General features: G+C 34.2%; 1 long non-coding RNA gene across 1 annotated transcript in view; it reads left to right on the top strand.

The window, feature by feature from the left end:
* The first annotated feature begins 3148 nt into the window (after positions 1–3148).
* The window catches only part of LOC146760539 (uncharacterized), a 110595-nt gene continuing 88529 nt past the window's right edge, over positions 3149–25214 (top strand). The window contains exons 1-3 of the long non-coding RNA XR_014947472.1: positions 3149–3208; positions 5646–5693; positions 16775–16863. This is a non-coding gene — a long non-coding RNA (uncharacterized LOC146760539). The remainder of the gene's footprint in view (positions 3209–5645; positions 5694–16774; positions 16864–25214) is intronic.

Raw genomic sequence — 25214 nt, forward strand, 5'->3', positions numbered from 1 at the left:
TTGACTCACTGTTTCAGCGCTAGTGAAATAAGATGAGCACTCTGACAAGCAGTTTTCCATCTGTCTTCCATGTTTAATCTCTACTTGCTATATTTCATTTCATATCTAGTCTATTTAGTCTAGGTAATAACATGGTATTGAAATGAAATAAAGGCGCAAAAATAGCATAAATTTGCAAGATCTTATGCTGTGTGAATTGCTTGTAGCATTTCTATGTTCAGGAGATGTCCTTCTCAAATGTAGTTCTTGTTCTCAGCAGCTGATCTGATCAACCTATAAAAGTGATGATGCATTTTTGCTTCACTGTGTAACTCTGGAAAGAGCAATGCAGTTCAACAGTTACGTTTTTCACCTTTCAGTGGGGTGTGGTCAAATTCAGCAAATCCTTAGCAAATGGTAGTGCTTGAGTTTGTGATTTTTTTCCCCCATCTGTATGAACTGGTTAACACTTAACAGTTTCCTTGCGATGAGATTAGCCTGGTATGTTGCACAGTGATTTTGCTTGATTGGATAAGAATGTGCAAACAGTTGTGATAAAAATGAGAACTAAAATTTGAGTTACTAATTTCTTCTTATATTCTTTTTTTATTTTTCAAATTCATATTGTTATAGTTGTGTCATAGAAGCTAGGTGTTAGTCCCTTCTTACCCAATCCATACTATCATCCTCTGTTTCTATGAAATAGGCTGCATTGCATCATTCTATTTTTCAGTTTCTGAAGTAGATTAAGAAATTAAGAGATTATTTTCATGGGGTTCATCCAAACATTCAGTTAAGGGTGATTTAAACTGTGCAATGTGCTTGTTCCTGTGATAACAACAAGCAGTTCTGGCAGATTCTGGCAAGCAGTCCTTTGAGGTCATTATAATTTTGATTAGGTGATATCAACTAACAGCAGCTATTGTTCTGAAATGGAAATTATTGAAAAGTCTGAGAGAAATTCTGACTTAAATGACAATCTCGCATTGTTTACATTGTTAACATAGAGATGACTTCTTTGAGCAGTTAGGTTGACAGTGGGTGAGAATGTCTGCATGTCCATTACTGACAAATGTTTTGTTTGCTCATTCTGTAGTAATTTTAATGGAGAGCTAGAAACCTTAAAGATATTTCAGTTCTGTAAATCCTAGCAAAATGTGATGTTTAGAATAAAAGTTCTTTATTCCACTGAAGGGAAGATTATAATGTAATCTTAGCCTTCATGGGAAATCAAGGAAGCCATGTGAGCCATCAAATGTAGGACACAGCCCTGCAGGATAGGAGGCTTCATTAGTTTTGCTCCCCCAGAAAATGATTGGCTTGGTCTGGAGTCACGTTTACCTAAAACAAAACTTCTTATTACTGTGGAAAAAGCCCACACAAGCGGCACAAAAACTGACCAGCTAATTTAGAAAACCTCGCTATAAATAATGCTGTCAAATGTGCATGCTAATATAGAAGGAAAGAAGGAAAATATTTTCTCTCTCCCTGCTGTGTATGTTCACAACTGGTTATTCACAAACAAGCCACAGATTTGAGAGTAAGTAATTTACAACGAATAAATTCCTGATTAATGGTGTTAAAAGCATTCACTGCCACAAATCCTGTGCTGATACTATAAGGTTATATCTGATTATGTTTTCTGAAGATGTTAGCAAAATTTTTATTAGAATGTTAGGGGAAAAGGGGGTTGAAGAAGATGTAGAGGTCAGCTGAGAAAGAAAGATTGTCTATTCCAACCTCCTCAGAGTGAGACCGACTTCCTAGTTAGGTGAGGTTGCTCATGGCTTATCCAATTTAATTCAGAATATCTCAGAAGTTGGAGGTGAGTCTCTTTAGGTATCTACTGTAGTGATTAAATGCTTATTTCATCTCCAGGCGTTTTTCTGCCGACTTTGTTTTGCAGAACTGCTAACTAATCACTCAGTCCTTAGCCTGTACTACTCTATGGAGCCTTTCCCTCCTGCATTTGAATTCTCAGATTTTTCCAGTTTTCCTGGCTTATGATATCTCTTTGAATATGTGTAAAATGTTTCCATCCACAACCAATTTGGCATCATATACAAAAAATGTGGGCAACTTGCATGTCACCATGCTGGTCATGGATGACACTGTTAGTTTTTAAACCAGTTCATTTTGCTTGCTAGTTTCAACCCCAGTCAAGTTCTGAGCTTTAAATGGAGGTAGGTCAAAGGAGTAAAATATGAAATATGAAATCTACCCTAGTCCCTACCTTTAGTTACTGCTTATTTGAAAACTGATCACTGTTGTAAGACGTACCATGATATAACGGTCTGGGGACTTCACAAGATTTTCTTCCTTCACCCTTTTATCCAATGATAGCATTGTATATCATTTCAAAGCTTGTGTTCATAATGATTATGCAAACGTAGTGTACAAAAATTAAGACATCCCCAAAACTTTTCAAGCTGAGGGCACAGTATGCTTGTATTACTTGAGATCGTTAGTGCTAATTCTTTAATTGGTTGCTGAAGTTAGCATTTATGATACTGTGTTAGTGGAAAAAAAGTGCATTTCACTATTCTGGAACAACAATGATGTGTTTGTTAATGCTAGACATTTACAGTTGTAGCTGTCCATAAATAAGCAACCATTCAGACTTGTTCAGTGTCAGGATGTAGTGGTCTCAAATATTCAAGAGTCCGTGGGCAATCATATATTCAGCAAGTAATATCCACAAACCACAATTTTCATTTTATTTATGTATTTATTTTATGTTTGCCAGCTTCAGTTTTAACTTTAGATTCTTGGCAGTGTGGGGAGTAGCTATTGGAGAATGTTAGTCTTTGATAACTGTCATGGATAAATATTTCTACATTAGTTCAAAGCATATGTACCTAATTTCTATGCTATTAAATGGCGTTTACATCCTAATTAGCCATACCTAGCTGAATTTTATCTTTTATAATTCACATATCTGTTTTCAGTGAAGCTTTTAAGTAACTGGGGTTTCTCACTGATGTAGTTTGAACAGTGTTTAATTAAAATGCAGTCTGTGACACATCTTATCTTGACTAACACTGAGATAGGTTTGTTTGCTTGGTTGTTGTTGGTGGTGGTGTTTTGTTTTGTTTTTAAAAGCTCTGTTTATTGGGGTACTTTGCAAAACTGTGGAGGGAAAAAAAAACCAACAAACATTTTCTGTCCCAGGTAGGCTGTAATACAATGTCTTAAATCTCATGGAATTAGAGGAAGAGAATCTCCTGTGGTAAGTAACTTATATATATATATATATTTAATGTATTTTCAGAAGCTGTTTTAAAGGTTTAAAAGAAAAGAAAACTTTTATTTAGAGCTTATTGGAAGCGAAGTCTCTTATTTCTACAACATGATGTGTTATATGAATTCTACTGTTACTTATGAGCCCAGAGATTTCATCTGGGCTATTGGATTCTGAGCTCAAGTTGACATTGAATATATCAGCAAGATGGTACGCGTGTAGAAGGGTCAACTTACACATCTTAAGCCAATTTGTTTTGCATTGCTTAAAACATCTCTAAGAATATTATACATTAACAAGAATGTAGATTGTTTTTACAAGAACACAAGTGAAATGTTTATAAATGATGTTTGAAATAGCTCATTGGACACCCCTTGGTACTGGTGACTTGCTACATTTTGTATCTTTCCAGAGATAAAAAGGAATTGAAATAAAGTTATGCTATATGTTAATATGGTACAAGAATTCCGTTGTAAGTTTTACCAAATAGGTAAAGTTCAGCTGGAGATGCTACTATGGTAACATGTTTGCCATGTTGTCTTTGTTTGGTGGTGATGGTTGTTTTATCAACTAGTTTTCTTAAAACCGGTGCATCAAATTTTCATGTGACGTCACACAGAGAAATACACGTGGTACTACAGGGACAAACTACTATATATACTATATATACTAATGAACTGTATCATGACATGAGCATTACCACATAAACTACATCTGGGGTTGAGAGTTTTCTAAACTAACAGCCATCTGCTACCTGATCATCTTACTCTTTTCATACTACTGCCAGCACCAGACAAAATTACTGTATTTTCAGTTCTGTGGTATAGACAGACAGGTGATGATGCCCTTTAGATATGCATAGTTTTGTAGAAACTCATGCTAGCTTTAGGAGGTAACAGGCAGACAGGTTCAATTCTTAGTTTACAAAATAGAAAACAGAGGTTTTTGGCTATTTATCTTCCTTTTATTTATTTATTTTTTCTCAAATGTTGCACTGGCTTAAATGTGAAAAGCTAAATATGCTTAAAGCTGCCAGAGCTGTTTCAGCTTTGTCACTGCAAAAAGTTGTTTGCTTGATTTATGGGAGGGAAGAGAAGGTAGAGGAAGAAAATAATACTTCAGATTCTTAATTTTTGCACTAAAGATGTGAGCCAACTCTTGTTGAATCTGGTATGAGTAGGTTTGCTTTGCCAGGCACTGAACTGACTTTTTACCATGCTTGGATAACTCAGCAGTAGGATTTTCCAAGAGGTTGTCCTGTTACTCTGCAGAGGGAGTTCAGCTAATGCAGGTTACCTGTTTCTTGCTCATGTTGCCCAGTGCGCTCTATAAATCCCACAAGCAGGCCAGCTGTTTATCATCAAGCTGTCACAGAGAGTGCTATGGCCAGGACCCCACAGTGGGTACTAAACGTGTGATATTTTTGGTATGTACCAGCTAAGGCCTCTACGCACCTCATGAAACAGGCATCAAGTAAACAAATTAATTTACGGGGAGCAGTCAGAGGTGTGAGCAGAACTTGGGTTTCCCATCTGTAGAATTCCACTGCCACAGTTAGGGAGGTGTCACTGAGGAAGGAGTTTCAGACCCAGTCCTATCATTTGTACTCATACAGTGTGAGGGTGGCGCTTACGTGAACTACTCCACTAATGCTTCAGGATTTTTGGCTTTCATTTTTGTGTCACATCTATGGCTAATGCTGATATGTAATCTGCATAGGAAAAAAGGCTAGCAATTCAGAGGTCTGGACACTCTTTTTTTGGTGGATTTTTTTTTTAAAATTTTCTATTTATTTATTTATTTTTGTGTGTTAATGTGGAAAAGAATTTCTATTAAAGTGAGGTTGGTTGTATTTTCCTTTTAAAGAACAATGAAAGAATAAAAAAGAAACAATTTTCCAACTTGTTCACCAGTCATTTGTCATAAAATATTCCTGAAGCTGTTTTAGCTTTCACAGTCATGTAATGATAACGTTCTAGTAGTCGCTCCTTTTTAATCTGCTTGCACAAATGAAGCCTGGACAAAATGAAAATGAATTCCTCACTGGTTCTGTTTGTGCATATTTTTTTTACATCTTTAAACTAAAAATAAAACAACTCTTTTTGAACGCAGCATTTATTAAGTAGTGATTAATCTAGGATAGAAGCTGTTACGACATTCTTGCTTAAGAAAACAAAGAAAATTCAGTGTTCAAAAGATTCCTAAATGCCTTCTAAATTTCCTTCCAAAAGAAATCTAGATTAAGGCCAAATTATGTTTATGAGGCAGTTTAAAAGGAGCTGTTCCCAGGGCTTGGACAAAGGAAATTCAGCTTTCTTCTTTCTTTGAATGAAGCCCTCCTGCTCAAATTTCATCTCTGTATGATTTTCAGATGTCTTAACACGCACATGGTATGATACTCTTTCTCTCTGTCATTCTCTTTCAGTTTGTACTGTGAATCTATGCAGAATCCTACAAATCCTGTGAAACTAAGGTGAGTGGAATGTCATCTTTCTAGGTTTCAGATAGCACTAGTAATTGGACTCTTTTCCAAAGCCCATTGTTCAAACCAGCAGATGGTGCTATGCAGCATCTTATGAGTCCACGTTATCAATTTGAGTATTTTCTGAACCAGAAAACTACTTAAAGTTTCTAGTGCAACTCCTGAGTTGAAACAAATGTTCGTGAAATTCAGCAGTGATTTCCTTTAGTCTGGGGGACTCTTTTACTGGGTATGTTTTCAGTCTTTAGATGTTAACATAGGCCATACATTGTTTTCCTCTTTTTCCTGATGGAATCAGGGGTGCTCAGCTACACAGAAAGCAACTGTAACTGTTTGTATGACTTAGTAAAGGTTTGAATTTTCTTAGACAGTAACAATAAAACTTTCATATAAGAGCTAAATTGGTTTAGAAGAGAGAGAAATTCTGGGAACTGTAAGTAAAACCAACAGCTAAGCTTTTTATTTATGGATTACAGATGAAGGGAGGTTTTTATTTTCTGATTTTCAGCAATGACCCTTAGCTGTATGAATAGTAGAAAACAGCTGAAATGTTCAGTTACTTGCTGCATAAAAACTGAGGTTCAAAAAAAGTGCTCAGCAAGGTAATACACTCCGGATGTATCTTTTAGTGATTCCATACCAGAAGAAATTGCCCTGTATTCAGTTATAAATTGCAACATAGCTTTACATTACCGTGACATTCAGTTATTTAGCAAAAGGGTTAAGTGAAGATTCTGATGCAAGAATCAAATATTGAGCACTTGAATTGTAAATAAGATTGTTCCAAGGTTTCAATTTGCTGTATTAGTCAGTGACAAGTACAACATTTTTAATGCATGCCATAAGATTAGTCTGCCCAAAGAAAACAAGCAGTAGTCTGTGTGCATCTCTAGCAATTGGTTGGGGTTATATGTATGCAGCTTTGTTTCTGATAATGGATTCAAGTTCAACATAAATAAAAACAGTGTACATTAAGGAGGATAAATATCTAGTTGCCATAATCTGCGATGGGAACTGAATGGCTGTAAACATGCTCACTGTGGAACACAATTCTTTAGAACAAAAAGTAGCTTGCTGGATGATTATTAGGAAAGTATATGTATTTCTTTTGTCTATTAAGCCTTCAAAGATGCAATCTATGATTTTTAATATGCTTTTTTTGAAATTGGATGGTTTGAGCCTTTTAAATATGAAATGGGAGTACATTATTTGAGCTATATAGAATTTGTTGTGCTGTAGAAAAGTAGTTCCTTTGTAGAATCTGAGATCAGTAGAGAGCAGACCTGTACAGCTATAAGTTTTGATACAATTTGAAATAGCTTTAGCATGAGAGTTCAGTTTTAGCTGAGAAATGATAGTGATTTTTTTTTTCTTAACTTTTTAAAGTGGGAAATAATATATTTAATATCAATATGCATGAACAAGGTATGAATAGTATCTTGTATACCTTGATTTTAAGTAATGTTTAAAAGTATACTGCAGTTGCTTAGATAGAAAAAGGATGTGGAGTCTGGGTATTTGCTTTCAAAGCATACGATACAGGCCCAGACAGAACTATGTCTCTGCAGAGCATTGTGATTACTGATACTTATTTCTAACAAAATTTAAATCTGTATAAATAAGATATATATATATAAGATATAAATAAATCAGTTTGTAGCTGAACATATTGCTTTAGAAAACTAGTAGGTAAATGTGACTTTGATTTGAATAACACTGATTGCTTTCCTGAGAAGTTTTTCTTATTATTTTAGATATCTGGATATATGCTTATATAGCTTCGTTCACCTGTTTATTCACCTAAAAAATAAACATACAAAAAGTCTTTGACATGTAGTCTTTCAATAATAATCGTGTAATTTTAAAAAAGTTATCTTGTCTTGAAATATATGGCTTTCAATAAATATACTGAGATATTGCTCTTCCTTCTAAACATGTGTCTGCCTTAGGAATAACTCAAACCATGTAATACTCTGAATGTCTTGTTATTGCTTTTATCCTTTTGAATACACAAGTATGTACTATTGATAAATTACAGAATACAAGCACGGATTTGAAAAAGACAGATTCTGTCTGTGCTCAGATTTAGCATCTTCATGTCAGCTGGTAGAGTGTTACAGTTTTAGTCTGTTTTTAAGGAAGTCTGCCATTTAAACAGACATATAAGGATTTGAAGCTTCTTGAACTTAATGTGAACTTATGTTATTCAACATAGGATTTAACAGTTAAAAACTTCTAAAAATACAAACTACTGTATTTAAATTACTTCAGTCATCTGACTTTTGTTTCTGAATAATTAAGCACTGGATTAAAAAGGTAATGATGGGTATGCCACGTTTGTGCTGTGAGATTAGTGGGTTAAAATTGTAGTTAGGAGCTAAGAATCAGTATCACATCTTCAAGATTTTAGTAATGCAGATAAAAATATGTTTCTGATGCCTTAATTCAGGCTGATTTACAGGACTTACTGTCCACATGACATTACAGTTGCTCGCAGTGAGTGTGAATTCTTTTAGAGATTTCACTGTACTTATATGCAAGGAATATATTTTAATATTTATTTTCAGAGAGACAAGGCAATTTTTTAATATAAGCATTAAAGCAGGAATATTTCAGAAATACGTGTATTTAATGTGCCAGTGTGAATGATTATTTTCTGTGATAAACTATGGTCTAATTTCTTCATTTATTACCTATCTAATATCCTGAAACCGAAATGACTAAATCCCTTATCCATGAACTCACTGCATTACTACACTTCATCTCACTTTGTCATTTAATTTGTATGGTTTCCAAATCGTGGTGATTATCATCTATTAGTACCCCTGGTGACAGAGGGCAGGACACTGTTGTATCAGAGTTAATAAAGCAGAAACACAAGCCTAATTACTATGGGAGGTAAGCCATGCTGGCAAGGTTTACCTTTCACATAAGGTTTACATGTGGTTAATACTTACAAATAAAACTTAGCTATACAAGGAAGATTTAATCCCAGTTAAATTATTATGTAAGTGTGCAAATGCTCTTAGGAGTAGCTTCTACATCTGCAAATTTACATTAAAAAGTGTACATAGTGTGTACATGCAAGCTTAAGGTTTATTCAAAATTTTTCTGTACATAAGAATCTAAAAATACTTTTCATTATGTTATTAAATATAATATTTTTTTAATTTTGTTTCCACTGACTTATCACTCATGTATGGCGTTTGCCCAGGTTTTTTACAAATCATAGTGATTTTAAAGGTGGAATGGTTTAATCAGATAATTCAAGTCATGACAACTAATACACTTTTTAAAAGAGAAATAAATCTGACATCAGCAAATGTAGGTGTATTTAATTAACAGGATATTATACGTGCCTGGAAAGTTTGAAGTCATTGTCCGGGTGGTATTTATGATGACTCGTTCTAAAGTGATGAAGTCTTTATTAAATAAAAAGAAATACACATAACATTTTATGTTATGAAATTGAAAAACGTTATGGTAGTTTAGATTAGACTTTATAAAAAATGTTTTATTGATTGACTGTATGTCAATTTTAATTTAGGCTTTATGATTCAATCTGTGTCTATTTTTAATTTAAGTGGATTACATTCCGTAAAGATCCTTTTACTGTATTGACTTGGATGTACCATATTATTAGGTACTATGAGTTCAGCTTCTACAAATCTGTTAATACATAAAACCATAAGAAGCCTCTTATGTTCAAACCAGGTTAGAGTGAAGACATCAGATTAATATTTGATCATGTAGAAGTGCCCTTAATCAGATTTAGTTATTTCTCAGAGTGTTTCTGCAATTATCATAATTGTTGTGCTAAATATGTTTGTCTTTATATCTGGCTTTGGGCATAATCTTCCCTCTTGAAACCCTTTCATTGTGGGACTCAGATTCCTGCACAAAACCCAATTAATATTAAGATGACAGTCCCTGATGAGTTTCCTGAGGAGCCAGCAGCTGAACAGACTCTGTAACGTTCTTAAGTACAGACTACTTGAATGATCAAGAGCATCTGAGGGAGACATACAATTCAATAATCCCTTTCTCAGGAAAGTCAAGAGTCCTGTGAGATAAGAGTGAAATCAAAGGAACACATCAGAAAGAAAATGACTGGTATAGTCTTGTAGTGTCTCTATTAAAATGCAAAAGTTATGGATTTTTTTAGGGGTGATGGGAACCTTTTCTGTTTTATTGATTTCTTTTTATAGTTTGATGATTTCTCTAAGATTATCTTAAAAGCTTAAAGAAAAAAGGCTTCATCAAAAGGTATTTCATGTGACAGGAGCATACATACTTCTTATTTCCATTATATTAACTAATACAGCACATTTCAGTGGTTCCTAATTTGTGAAACTTAAACTTGAGCACTGTGTGTGTATATATATATATATATATATATATATATGTACGTATGTATGTATGATTTTTGTTGTGTTTTTTTTTATGCTGATGATTACCCAAAAATGATAAATAGGCCATGTGTTCCTTGGTACTCTAAGAATGATTGATTGAAAATATGGTTCTGATGAAAGGCAATACTGTTTTTGGGGGGCTTTCTTGCAAGACTAATGCATCAAAATGGAAAGTCCTGGTCTTTTCTGATATCCTCTTCTGTGGTTTAATATCAACAACTGAATTTACTGTCTGATGGCAACATGCTAACCTATTGATTTGTAGTCAGAAATGGGTTTCCTGTCACTTTAAAAGGGAAGCACTAAGGGGCAGTAAAAACAAGCCTGTCTGTTCTAAATGGAGCTCTGGTTCAAGCTCAGTGCAATAATTTTTGTTTTAGAAAGTTCACTTCTAAAAACAAAACAAAACAAAAAAACCTGCTGTTAGATTGAAACAGTCTCAGTTTTTGCCGTGCTGTATTGTACAGATTTTGTGTGTTTAAATTATTTCTGAAGCCCTTCTTAACAAATATCTGTAATTAAGAATTTTGTTGATAATGATTGTATGGCTGAAGCTGATATTTCTAGAGGTAAAAACACAGAACCAAACAACTGAATGCAACAAAGTATTCTTTCACGATAGCTTTAAAGCACCAAGGAAGTTTTTAGACAGTATGAATTATGAAATGATAAAAAAGATTATTATTATTATTATTTTAGGGTTTGAAATTTTTCTCTTTTATTTTGTTGGTTTTCTATTGTCTTTCTGTCTTTTTTTTTTTCCTCTGCAGTGTCCCTTAGATTTAAGTTTTATGCATTTCACTGGTCACATTTATTCAAACAGCTACATACTGATTTCTTTCAAAATCAGGAAGCTTTAATGGAAAGCAGCACAGGCACTTTCTAAAAGCTGATTTCTGTCTTACTCATCCTCAGTTTTCAGTTCAGTTTACTACATATTGTGTTAAACATTGCTGCTGAAGCAATTATCCTAAGAAAGTTTAATATTACATTATGAGCATGACCTGCCAACATAAGCATTTTTGTGCATTTCCTCATGCCAAACTAGACTAAATTATGAAGGATGTAGAATAAAATGTTCCTTCTAGTTTTCTTTCTAATTAATATTCAAAAGAAGGAAAAAAAATTGAATGCAGAAATCATACATATGTATATGCCTTTTGAGCTTTAAAATAAAGGCAAAGTAGCCTCTTGCTTGGTTAAAATCCAACTTAAGAGTCAACATATAAAGGTGACTGCTGTATAATATTAGACATATCTGTATTATGTGGGCATGTTACAGCTCCACCAGAATCTCTCAATAGTAATTATTATGCCAAGCACCCTGTTGGCACAATTACACTAAAGCTCTAATTAGTAGCAGTAAGATTAGAACCCCTACATGTTAAATCTGTAGAAGCAAAGCTGAGTGAAGGATTTAAAACAGTTTCAAAACATTGTATTGTCTTTATTACAGTCTTTATATTTCAGTAAAGAAAGGTTTTCCATAAAATGCACTTAAAATAATCTGGTCCTGTCACTAAAAATAGGAAAGATAAGGTAATTGTAGTCAAACCTCAGTACTTGGCTTCTATATAGGTGCTCTATATCTGAAGTGACAAACCCTGTGAACTCTAGTGGAAGTTATATTCTTCCTTTTTCCTTTGATGAAGTGATATGTGTTTTAGATGAAGAAAGCTTTTCTGGATGTCCTCAGTTAGTTCCTAGCGGCCAATGAGTATTTGATGCGGTAGTTTTCTGGCACACAATAATTCTCACATCAGACCTTAATCAGCAACTGGACATGGTTCTTGTTAATTCACACCTCTCATCACTATTCTTCTTTTGGTAGAATAACGAAAACATGAAGTCCATAGCATTACAGATAGTGCTGGGTAACGCCAGTCTGAATCTGAGACCTTAGCAGGGAAGAAACAGAGAAAAGCCAACATAAACATTGTCAATGGACTGATCTTGACTATTTTAAATATTGTAGTCTTTATCACTTGTCCAACAGGAGGCATTTTAGCAGTTTTCAGATGACTGATGATTCGTCTTCATCTAAATTTAAGAATTCTACGAGAAGAGGGGTTAAAAGTATCTACTTCTGCATAACATTTTGCATATATAGTGAGGTGAATTTCCCACTTCCTCAACTGTTGAATCATACATATATCATATACAGCTAATGTATCAACTGCTTACCCTTAGAGAGGAGAGTATTTGTATGTCTGGAATATTTTCCTCCACCTCTTGTTCTTATTATTGTGCTTGGGAGGAAAGAAGCTGCTATTTGTTTTAGAAACGAATCTTACCAGTACTTAATTGGGATAATTCCTCTCCTATCAATGTAATACTTCTCATTTATAATATGTATCAATTTCTCACTGAGGAAAATGATTTTATGATTATTTTATTGTAATGTTAATTGGTGGAGGCTTCATGGAGACTCTTCAGGCATCTTCTCCTGTGGGGATGTGTACAGCTTCAGCAAGTTTCTCTAGGTACTTACTTGTCTTTTAAGTGAGGAGTGGGGAAAATTAATTAAAAATTAATTTTATGATAAACTTTGCTCCTTGTCAGTCATGTATTAGGATGATCTGTACTGCTACACCGTTACACATCTTGGTAACTTAGGCTGGCAGAAAGAACGTAAATATGAGGTAGGGATAGAAGGGGTTGCCTACATGTAAAGGCTTCCTCTAGTATGTTCACCTACCTCTGGACAGGTAATGTTACATGACAGTAATGTGTTTTGTAGCTGAGAAAGAGGCATTAAGGAATTTTTCAGTATGGCTTTAGGCTGTTTCAGTGACTGGTGTTGCTATATAGAGCAGTATAGTCTCTGTTACAGTGTACTGATTCTACTCAGGCAGCCTCATGTAATCAATCTAGTTAAATACTTTTCCTCATAAATGCATAGATGTTCAGGGCACAGGTGAAAATCATCAGTGCTCCATAGATATAGTGTTTTATATGCATTGTTCAGACTTAATTTATATGCACCCGTTGTTCTTGGTTGTATGTGGTAGACTCGAGTACGCCGTCATAGCTTCAGTATTTACCCTGATTTTTTTATTATTTTTTTCTCTGTCAACTTCAAGAAAGAAAGCATGCAGAGAAGGATGATGGCCACTTATGTATAACAAAATAGCTCTTATTAGGTAAAATTAAGATCTAGAATTTTTAAGAATTGTAGATTGTCTAAGTTCATGTTTCTCTCATTGTTAGTACTATTAAATGCATATTAGCATGGTCATTTTTGTTTAATGGAAACAAATAACAGTTAATCTTATTGGGAGGTTAAGTGGGTTTACTCTGTAAAGGGCAAATCCCAGATGAATGTTTTCTTTTTTAAAGAATAGCTTTAGTCACTGACAGATGGTCTCTGTCTGAGACTCTCTGTAGACAGATACAGTTTCTTTTTACACATTTATGAAAGTTGTAGATACAGATATTCAGTAATAATGCTGTTGTGTAGGACAAAGAGCAAGCCTGGTGGACTGATAGGATTAGATTTCAGAGCAGTGACATATGGTTGGTTTATCAAAGTGGGCACAATTTGAAAGAAAAAAATAGCATGTACCAAGTTACAGCTATTCACATAATGGAAGATTTTTATATTTGGCCAATTCCCTCTTACAAAAGACAATACGGTAGTTCTTATTTAACTCTGCTTAGAGCTGGGTATATCATTGTCCCCTGATTGTATGCATTTCTGGCTTTCAGCTAACTCTTCAATCTGCCATGAGATCTAAGTACAGAAAATCAGCAATGCTCTGATTTTAAAATATTGATAATTTGCTCACTGATCTGCCCAATCAGATACCGATATAACTTACATTTGTATTGCAAAGTTGTTTGATAAATACAGCTAACAGTATCCATAATCCCATGTGTTAAACCTACATTTTGCTTACCTTGTATGCTGCATGTAAAGTTATAACGTCATTATACCCCTGGTCAAATAACTATACAACATATTTTGTGGTAATTTGTCACACTAAAATTATTCATAGGTGTCTTGAGTAAGCCCTGTTATATTTATGTGCTGTGCCATACCATGTTTTTTGGCAATGGAATTTGCTAGATTTCATAGATTTACTGTGTCTGCTTTTTTTATGACTGACATAGCAATAACCAGATTGCAAGGATATTTATGTTGTTTGTGGCTTAGCAAGATAATTAAAGGATATAAATTAATCAAGTGCAATTAATTAGAAACTTTATGTTCACAGCAGTCCTTCTTTGCATGTATAATTTATATGTATTGATTTCCTGGCTTTCATTAGCCTATGAGATAACAGCAAAAATGCATTAGAGAAGAAAATGTACAATTAGCGTGAGAGTGAACCCCGGCATAATTGATAGATCAGCACATGTTTGGGGCAAATATAAAGCTTTGTTAACTGTCATAAGCAGTTAGAATTGATAAGTGGTATTTCACTACATATCTCTCAGCTGATTAATGGTGTTTTTAAAGAGTCCTCTTAATGGGAAGCTGATAGGCTGGTTGAATTTACATTTTAATCAGAGTATTTATGATGGAAGCAGCCATAAGAAATTCATTGGCACAGTGGTAAGGGCCTTTCCCTGAGGGATTTAGAGGAGAGAAAGCATTTTAACATGGCTACTCACCTTTCCCTTCTCTGTGTGACTTGGTCAGAACACAGGAAGGGGAAGCTCATTTGTTGGCAAATATTGCAATAACTTTGTTGTTAAGGTGAATTTCAGTTTCTGCTGTGTGAAAAGCAGCAAGGTGAAATACGAATGACAACCTACAGGATATTTGCAGACTTAGTAAGGAGTTAGCTGTGTTATCAGCAGATACAAACCATAATGAGTACATGTGGATCCTTATGGTGTGAACTGCTGTGTTGTACTTACAGTTCTGGTAAAGCAGTGCATGATGCACTTCTATACCTGTAGACAAGATACTTCAAAGCATTACTCTGTCTTTAGATGTTGGCACTATTGTCTTGGAGCTGAAGAAGGGCAGAAGGTAAATTGGAACTTATTGGCTATGTTTTCCTTTTAAAATGTTTTTTTCATCATACAAATAAAACCCAAAAAACAAAACAAACAAGCACAACTGCAAGAGATTTAAAAAAGTAAAAAACGGAAAAAAAAATAAGAGGGAGAGGGGGCAAAAATTGGATTGGAAGGAAAAAAACGCACAGATATTTGGAGATTTAGGGAAAGCTGAACGAATTTCTAACTGCACACACATCCTAAATATATATATATTTTTCCTCAGTGAAAGGACAATTAGAAATTAAGCAAGTAGGGGTATAAATTCCAGAAGAACATGCTATTGCTTCAAGATTTGTACCAAAATTCCTATTACAGTCTCTTTTTTTTCCGGAGACATTTCTGGAAGGAAGTTCTTGATCAGCACAACTGATCAGAACTATAAATCTCGATCGGATGGAATTTGGGGGAAGAGTGTTGTTTTTAAGGCATAATTTAGTGTTTCCTACTGTCCTTTTCCTATTGTCCTTTGAGAAGGTAGGAGTTTAGTAGGATAGCTGTGTTGATTCAGAAAGGAATCTACATAGGAAAATTAGATATATCGTTTAGATGTGTTTTTTCTTAGGTTCCGTTACATAAAGAGCTAAGATTTTTGATAACTAGACTCTTCTGTGAATTTAGGCTTAAGTGATACAAGAGAGGACTGAAATCTGCTCAGTCAAAATAACTGGAGACACAGATATTCATAAGCTCGGTATTCTGTTTTCCTTGATAGTCTGTTAGCTCAGGAAAAGTTTAATTTAGTTTTATGGATTACTGATTGAGGCCACTGTCCATTTTTCCTATTATCTGGATTGGGCCCTTTCTGAAGATTTATACTCATTTGACAAAATGAGCAATATCCATGTGTTTTGCACAAAGCATATTAAGAAAGACTTTAAACTTTAGCTATTTTAACTGTGCAAAATAAGTGATAAGTTAAAAGTAAATCATAGAATATTAAATATACATATGGGATTAGAAAGGAATGAACATCCTTCAATTTTGTGGACCAGCATGCATGCATACTTTGCAGTATTTTTATGCTTGGTGCTGAGAATTCACTTCCAATTGAATCAAGTGTGTGCATAGAAATTACTGTGGATGTTAAACTTGAAAATAAAAAATATTTTAATGTCTACATGCAATTCTGAAACGAGAAAAATGAAAAACTACTTTTAGACGTGGTGTCTTATGGGAATAATAAATAAATGTTTCCTTGATTCTCAGTTTATACTTCAAGTCAGATATAAAATAGATGGTTGTTGCGTAGCAGGTGTTGAATAAGTGGAGATGTAACCTTGTTCCGTATGATGTAATTTATACACTCTTAAGAATAAAAATAAAACATACTCAGGAAAATTATTGTATGATTCTGTGCCAAACTATGAAGACATCTTTTGAAAAATGTTTACTTGACTGAATGTTTTTCCATCTTCATATATCCATTCTATTTAAATACTAGAAAGGTAAGCTATGAGTAGATGACTCCAGAAATTCAACTGTCTGTAAACATTCTGTTGTAAGTGAAAGCAAAATTCAGAATGTATCTGTAATTCCTACTAAATTGCTGCAAATTTACTTTAGTGTTGTTGTGTGGTACTGTTTGTTTGTTTTCTTTAACTTCAAGATCAGGGTCTTACATTTTCTAATACTTTGGGTTCTCTCCAGTTTAATGCCAAGAATTCTCCAGGAGTGAAAATCTGTCAATATTCCAATAGAAAAGATGGAGCGGCGGTCGTGTGATAAAGATCTTCTATGTAAGTTGTTGATGTGAATGTATTAATTTAGTTTATATGCACCAGGAGAAGAGCTACTTGAGCAAGGTATTGCTGTCCACTAACCACTATAAATTACCCTGTCTGGGGGAGTATGTCCAGTATTTTACATGAGGCTCTTTTTTTAGTTATAGGATTCCCATTGCTGGCTAACTCGAGCAGCTTTTTTCAGATCCCATTGCAGTAAAAGCAGTTTGTGAATGTTGTACTAGGCATTGTTTTAATGTATGGGGTATTGCAAACAGAAATATGCACCTGAATGTGATGGTTGTTTTACAAATTTAAGTGGGTTGTTTCTTGTACAGACCAAAATTTTCTGAAGTCTGCCTCCTACACTGCAAAGAGGTACCTGATACCCCTTTCTGAGAGGCAGGACATTGTTCTGAAGGATTGACTGGAATATCGATGTAGAATATGTTTGTGCTGTGCTCTCTGCAATTTAATGTATTTTGACTATAATTAAATGTCCAGTTTAATAACTTGCATAAAAATTGTGGGGAAGCCGGCACCTGAAATCTATTTTCTTTCTAAAACAAAAGATAATGAAAGCTTTTTTTCTGACCGTAGCTGCTCCCTTCACTTTTTATTGTATTGATAGCTGATCTAAATTCACAGGTTAATAGGAGTAATGAGGACAGAACTCTATCGCTCAGGAAAACAGGCTGTTTATTCTGATAGAAAGAGGGACACTGCGTTCTAAAGACCTGAAGTTTTTGTGTGTCAGAATTCCATAGCTGACAAAGCAAGCAGTGTAATTGGCCTGACTGATTGAACCATGCTTTCTGAGCTTCTGGAATAGAGGGGAAAAAAATATGGAAAGGAGAAAAGTATGCATTTACATACAGTAAGAAGAGTTGTGGATTTAAGGAAAAGAGAAGTATTAAGATGAACACTTGAAAAAAGGTGTGTCATCAGCTGTTTGCAAACATCCCTTTCCTAATGGAGACTATAGTAAGGGTGTTGGAGAGATTAATGGCAGTGGACTCATGATTTTGTTTTTGCATCATAAGTAACCCCTGCTAATGGTCAATTTCATCACGTATGAGAAACATTTTGTCTGCAAACTACAGAATATAGATAGTTTTTCTGTTCTTCAGTTTGGATGTATTTGAAATATATTCTCATGCAATTAAAAGTATTGAAGTTTTCACAGGTATCTAGCTCACACTTACCTCTGTGTTTAGAGCCAGTTTACAGTGGAAAGTATGATGTGTATGGTACTTGAATTTCTGAAGTGTGCTTGTAATCTCATTAAATTTTTTAAATTCTTCAGCGATTCTGTAAATGCTTCAATATGTGATGATTATTTGATTATGTTTTAAGAAGTCATGGGAATTTTGACTTCAGTGAATTATAGCATTGGAATTCAAATGTTGAATGCTTTTTTCTAAAAATGTAATATTTGATAGAAAATGGACAAATTTTCTATAAAATGTGTGATGCTCTTTAATGTGAATATGGTTAAGTTTTTAATTTCTGTAGAATATGTTGAGCATGACTGCAAGAGGGGAATATTTAATCTGCCTGCACAAAGGTGAAATCCGTTTGCTTTTGTAAGAGGAACTGAAATTTTGAAGAAATATCTGAAAGATCTTTGACTGTCCTTAAAAGTATGTTAATTGCATCTTAATTTCTTTTCTACGTGTTGTCTTGCTTCTTTAATAAGGATGGAATTTTTTTTTTAGCAACAGCTTTGGCTTCCCTTATTACGCTTCCATCTATTTTTATTCCTGGATTGCATCTGCTCAGTAGTTATCTAATCTTTCTTAGAAGTTTACACTCTCAAGTAAAAGCTTTGAAGTTTACACTGATTAGTGTTTTATGACATAAGAGATATGTATAGATCCTTCTTTTCCAGCGTTAAAGCTATTATGCACCTGGTTAAAAGATAGACATTAAAGCATAGATGACAAACCTTTAAAATATTTAGTAGATTAAAGTACTGAATTACTCCCCACTCCTCCTTTCAGGTCCTTGATATTATAAAAAATTCTGCTAGTTTGGTTTCTGAAGAGAAGGACTTTGCATTTGTAGTAACGTAATGTCAGACATCAGAGCTTTTACAAAAAATTAGCAGATGGTTAATAACATGCTCTTTAATTAGAACTACATAAGAGAATATCACCGATTCTAGTCCCCTTTCATAGTACTATCTGGCATTTTTAACAGTGTTCTTCAGATATTCTTTTTGTTGTGGTTGTCAGAAAGTATTGTGTTCCACAAGCATCTCAAGGTAGATGTAGTATAGTTTCTAATATTAAAAAGTTGGTGGAATGGAAGATGCAGTCTAAGCAGTTATTTGCAAACCAAGAAACAGTATAATCTACCTGAAAGTAAATGTTTTTTTCTTTTTATATATATGTATATATAGAAGTGCTCCAAAGAACACTGGTTAATGGAGAGCTTTTGGTGGAAGCAATCTGGACACCACCTGAGGTTCCTTTCTAAATCGTGCTTTCTTCATTTTATTTTTCTTTTCTACTAGAGAGATCATTGTAAATTTTCTTATGCATCTTATTAATTAAGAAGAATTGACTTGAAAACATCAGCAGATGAAAAAGTAGAATGATGAAATCTATTCATTGACAGGCTATTTGTATTAACTACATGGCAAAGTAAATGAAAGGATATCCACAAGATGGTATTTTAGCACTAAGGCATTTGATTGGCCAAGATGGGTGAGTAACAGTCTAGGGAGATTTAATCAGGTTGGGATTCTCATTAAGATATTTTTAGTGGAAAAGGAGGCTGAGTGCCTCAGAGTTCAGTTGACACTGTGAGAATAATAGTTTAAAAAGCTAAGAATTACAGAAGCCTGGGAAGATAATACAAGTGAAAGCTAAGATCTTGTTCTATGAAAGCCAGGTAGTATAAGGTTGAGAAAATATGAAGGAAGTAAAAATCTGCAGATTGTTAAGCCAGTAGATGAGGGGGGGGGAAAGTGAAACACCCATATTGTTCTCCAAGCAATAGTAATGGGAGAGGGACAGCGAAGATGGGTTATCTATTGTGTGAAAAGTAAAACCCTGTGGGGGCACTTATTTAAGTGACGTGATGTGAGTATGTGACTTCTGAAATATTTTTGGTAGAATATTATGAGTTTACTAGTAAAGCTTTTTAGATTAAAAGGGAACCTTGTGCTTTGCTAGCTCGACTGAAGGCCCTGAATTTCTGTGGAGTCTTGTGACCCAGAATGCTGGTCTTGGAGTTGTAGCTGTGCAGATACACTGGTCACCTGTGTGATTTTTATTGTTATCCCATGTACTTAGTTTTCTTCATCTCTTACGCAGTTTGATAGGAAATCTTGCTGCTTCCAAATTTCCTACGCTTTGCTTTAAAAACTGAACATCTAACTCAATGTTTGCAATAAGGAATATCCTTCTGGAATAAGCAAAGCAGGGCTCTTTGAAACAGTTGGATAACATTAATCTCAGTAATAATATAAACTGATGTAGAATTGTTTACTGTTTCCTGTATGTCCTAAAACTTATAGAGGTAAATGAATTTGTTTGCTGAGAATATTGCTTATAGTATTGCTATGAATATTTTTTGGGAAAATCATATAAGATTATATTCTGAGATTTATAAATATCTGAAAAAAATACTGTTGTGTGTAACATTAAAAAAAGAGTATTAGTACATTAGCATGTATTCTTTTGAAGTATGGTATTTTTAGTAATTCATTTAAGTAGGAAATAATTTACTGTAGGCTTATTGTTTCTAATAATGAAGCTCACATTTACATTTTCTATAGTAGGGGCAGCAGCTTGACCGAGTGGCACCACTTAATTTTTTTAAAGGTGATCTGTATCTGGAGAACCATAGCTGACATTAACTAAAATGTGTAGTCTCTTTGGATGCAAATCATATAAGCACAGGAAAGTTAGATGAAAATGGACTTGTAAACATTATATTAGAAAAGTGGGTTAGATTAGGATGCAAGTTAGAAATTTCACTGCAAATTTTCTCTAATTTTTAAATCAATGTATGTCAATGAAAATATTTAGTAAGGTAATTAAAATCTAAATGAAATTATAATCTATTTTAAGGCATGTTAAACAATCTTTTCCTGACATAGCAATTAAAATTCCAGTGTGAAATCATCCAGAATGCCTGGGATGAATGGAGGAAACTCAGCCAGTTCAATGAAATAACCCAAGATACTGTCAAGAATCATATAATAGTGTTAGTTGTCCTTTTATATCCCAATTCCTTTTATCCTGAGTGTGTGTAGAGAATGATTTCCACTTCAGAGATTGACCAAATGCCAGAATTCCTCCAAATCCACCTGTTTTAGATAATATTTTCCAGGAAAAATTCTTATATGTAACTATTCCTAAGTTACGCATTTTCTTTTGAAGTAGAACACCATACCCTTAATATTATTACATAACATTATATTATATTACAGGACATTACTTTTCAACACAGTTTCCACTGCTAGTTGTGCATTTTCACCAGCAATGAACCAGAGCCTACATGCAACACTTGTAAAAATCTGCATCAGTGGAAGTGACCCACTCTCACCACTGCTGAAATGCACCACCCACTGTGCTCATATCCACTGGTTAGTCTCCATCAAATTTCTCCAAGTATCAATGAATGCCATTGAGTGCTATATTTTCTACATGGAGGAATTCAGGGACACATCTTTGCTTCCTACACACTTTCACATCAGACACCGTTCTGTTGCCGTCTGTCGCACAGCAAGAAAATGTAATGGAATATTGTTTGGAAGGTTCAAACTCTACTGCCATACCACTAATGTCCACCTCTGCTATCATGGGCCGTTGTAATGAAATAGGATATATTACTTCCCAAGCAGCCTTTCTGTATAATATGTGCATAGCTGATAATGTTTACTGGAAACTAAAGCAGTGTATATGCATTGTGCTAAGAAAGCCTGCAATTTGATCTAATCAGGACTTGTACTAAGAATGTAATAAATTGTCAGCGCTGGACTTTTGCATTCATTTACACTAATACAGAGTATCTCATTTCTGAGAAGTAAATCACAGTGGCTTCAGTACTTTATTTTCCATCTTGTATGTAAGTAAACTGCAGGATCAACTGGGAGGTTGAATCAATCTGCTATTTATTACCTCGAAATGTGACACCCTATTTTAAGTGCTTTATTCCCTTATGATTTAGACAGAGTAGTGCATTATGTTTAAACAGTATAGAAACCAGCTTTACTGTGAGTGGATTTTTCACTTTAGACCTGATGGATTTATATTTCTGGAAAACTTTCTGTGCATCACTATGTTACTGCATAAAATAGAATTTCAAACACTGAGAAGAAAATGATTTGAAATTACTTCTTCCTGTCATTTAGAAAATACTACTAATTCTATAGTTTTTTCTCTGCTATGATTTTATTTAAATACCATTGAAATGTGTACTATTGACCAGCTATTTCTTTTTTAAAGAATATTTTTATCTAGAATTGTTTGACATTTCTTATGATGTGCATTTCCTATACAGCTACTTTCTTGCAGGGCGTAGAGACTTCAATCACTTTTCCCAGATTGGCTCTTATGATTTAATGCAACTTTTGTCCTTTATTTGAAGTCAGTTCACAGATGAGTTTTTGTAGTTATTGTTATTGTTTTCATGCCAAGTATGTCTGTGAGTACTACAACTTCTTTGGTCTTTTTGCGTCATGTTCTGAGGCCATACATGTCTAATAATGAAATTATCTTTTCACAGTAATCTTTCTTGTGTTGATCTACTCTTTAAGATACCAATAAGGAACCCATCATTCAAAGTCACGTAGGTTTAATTGAGTAAAAAATATTAATGCCCATAATAAAGAATTTTTGAAGAATTTTGACTATTTGGTCGCATCACACTTGGCTTAGCAAAAGGCTAACAATTTCATGTTTATTTCACAGATCTTTTTGAGGGCTGATAGAAATACTGACAAAGAGGTGAAATGACTAAATAAACTATATGTAGGCACATGAGCTCACAAAAATATCTTGAATTGTTTACCTGGTAAATGAATCAGTTTTCTTTGCCCTCCCTGTTTTATTACAGGCATACTGTATGCTCAACAGTAAAGAGAGGGGAAAGCACATGGCCTCCTGTTTGAACTTTTGTAATTAATCCTTCCAAATACTATTTCCTTGGAAAGTTATTTTTAATTTTATTACAGTCTGTTCTTATATTCTCCCACACAATCACTTGGGCAACATTTGTATCGATGAAAACAACATAAAGCGGCTCTTAACTAAAAGGAGACTGCTGTTTTACACAACATGTAAATGATTAAGTGATAGATTTTTATTACTGTTTGTGTGTGGAGTGCACTACAGCATCTGAGCATTAAGCCCCTCACACCTCGTCCCAAATTTGTTCCTACAGAGTGTGCTTAGGATTTTTTGCTGTTTAAATTTTCTCATCTTATAGTTTAAAAAGCTTTAAAAATACTAATTATTACCTTAGATGTATATTTATTTATTTATTTATGTTGTGAGGATTCTTGTGCTCATGCAAAACAAATTAGAGCATCGTTAATGTTGTAAGAATCTAAATGAAAATTACAGAGAAGAATGAATGGGAAAATGTCATAATAAAAGCTTATCACATCGGTCCCATCCAGAGCAGTAGTTTGTATTAAAAGGCAAAAACAAAATCCAAAACCTGTCCATTATTGAAGCTTCTTATGTCGCGTGCCTGTGTTGGGAATTCCCGATGTAAATACTAAGCATGGCTCTATTTATTGGCAAGATACTGGATTCTGAAACCCTTTAAGACAACAGAGAGGCACATGAGTTGATGTGGTGATAAAGACAGCAACAGGGATTGTGCTTCTGAATATCTGAAAATATTTTCCAAAGGTCTGTGCAATGTAATTAAATTGAGTTCTCCAATTGCCTAGAAATCATGACATGGTGAAAAATTAAGAATTTATTTTGCAATGCTCTCTAGATACTTTATGAGGTTGTCTTGAACTGCTGGCTGGGGGAAATGTCTTTTGGTTTAGTCCTGAAAAGAAGTAGGTAACTCTAAATTCCATGTTCCAAAACTCATAGCAAAGTCTGCCCCATAAAATTCCACCATATGTGTTATTTTGTCCCTCCCTTCTTCATTTCTGTCTGTTTCTTCATGTTTTGTTGTCATGGTCCATACTCTTACCAGAAGCAGATACCAGGGTAGCTTCTAGAATTGTTAGGCAATGGTAAGTTTTTGTTAACAGTCTAGCCTATGTACCGTATGCTCATTTTCATTGTGCTTTATTAGCATTCCACTAAAATGGGATTCATTATAGCTATAAGAGTTGTAGATCGATGGTATGTTTACTTGACAGTCAGTAAGCTGGATCTTTTTTCCCCAGGTGAAGTGATCAGGAGGGCATAGGGAAGAAATGTTCCAAATCTAAAAGTAATCAACTACTTGATGTCTTATAGGAAAGAATCATGTTAATTCTCTGCATGATTAAATAAGTGAGTGTCTCAAACCTTTGAATACTGCAATGGAATTGAATAGAATGCCCGTGGAAGATAAAAACTTGACAAAAATTAAAAAGCCAATATAAACAATAAACAAAATCAGAAGTGCTTCCTTATTTTAGCTTTAGTAAATTCCATCCCAGAGATTTCAGTAGCCTGTTATATCACTGTATCACTAGAGAAAATCTAGTGTTTCTTTAATATCTGTTTTTCAGGATAATGTTACCATTAATTTCCAAGATACTTCTGTTTCTTGAAAAGTTTGGTGATTTTTACTTTATTTTGGGGGGAGGATTGCTATGCATGTTTGCTGTATTTTTTTTTATCATTTTCATTTGTGTTGTAGAGTTGGTTGGTTGGTTGTTTTTTTTTGGCCAAATTCAGTTTAATTTGTACTTTATTATTGTGCTGATGGGGTAAGAAAGATATCTTCTTCATATATCAGTTACCATCTGTGGCTTGTGATTTGCTACAGTAAGTAGATGAAGGGAAAGAAGCCTTTAGATTCAGAGATTCAGATCTTGAGAAACTATGTGCCTCATTCTTAACATTTACCAAAAAGATTTTTATCTAACAGTAAGAACGGAAGACAAGGACTATATAACTTCACACACAATCGTGTTTCACTTGTGCTCTCAAAAGTTTAATCTGCCTGCAAAATAGATGATGAGTCTGGCTCTAGTTACAAGCAGTGGGAGGCTTTACCTTTAGCAGGTGAGTCATTGCAACATAACATTCCATTTTAATGTAGCTATGCAAATTCCTTTTTGATGTTTTCTTGTGATGTATGGATTGTGAAGACTTTATGAAAGAAGCAATTAAGTGGGTGGTGCCTGTGAATCAGGATTAAGTTTAAAAGTATGTTCATTTACTCAAGCA

The sequence above is a fragment of the Coturnix japonica genome, chromosome 6 (genome assembly GCF_054131305.1).
Source record: "Coturnix japonica strain WE chromosome 6, WE-NBRP24, whole genome shotgun sequence".
Classification (NCBI taxonomy): Eukaryota; Metazoa; Chordata; class Aves; order Galliformes; family Phasianidae; genus Coturnix; species Coturnix japonica.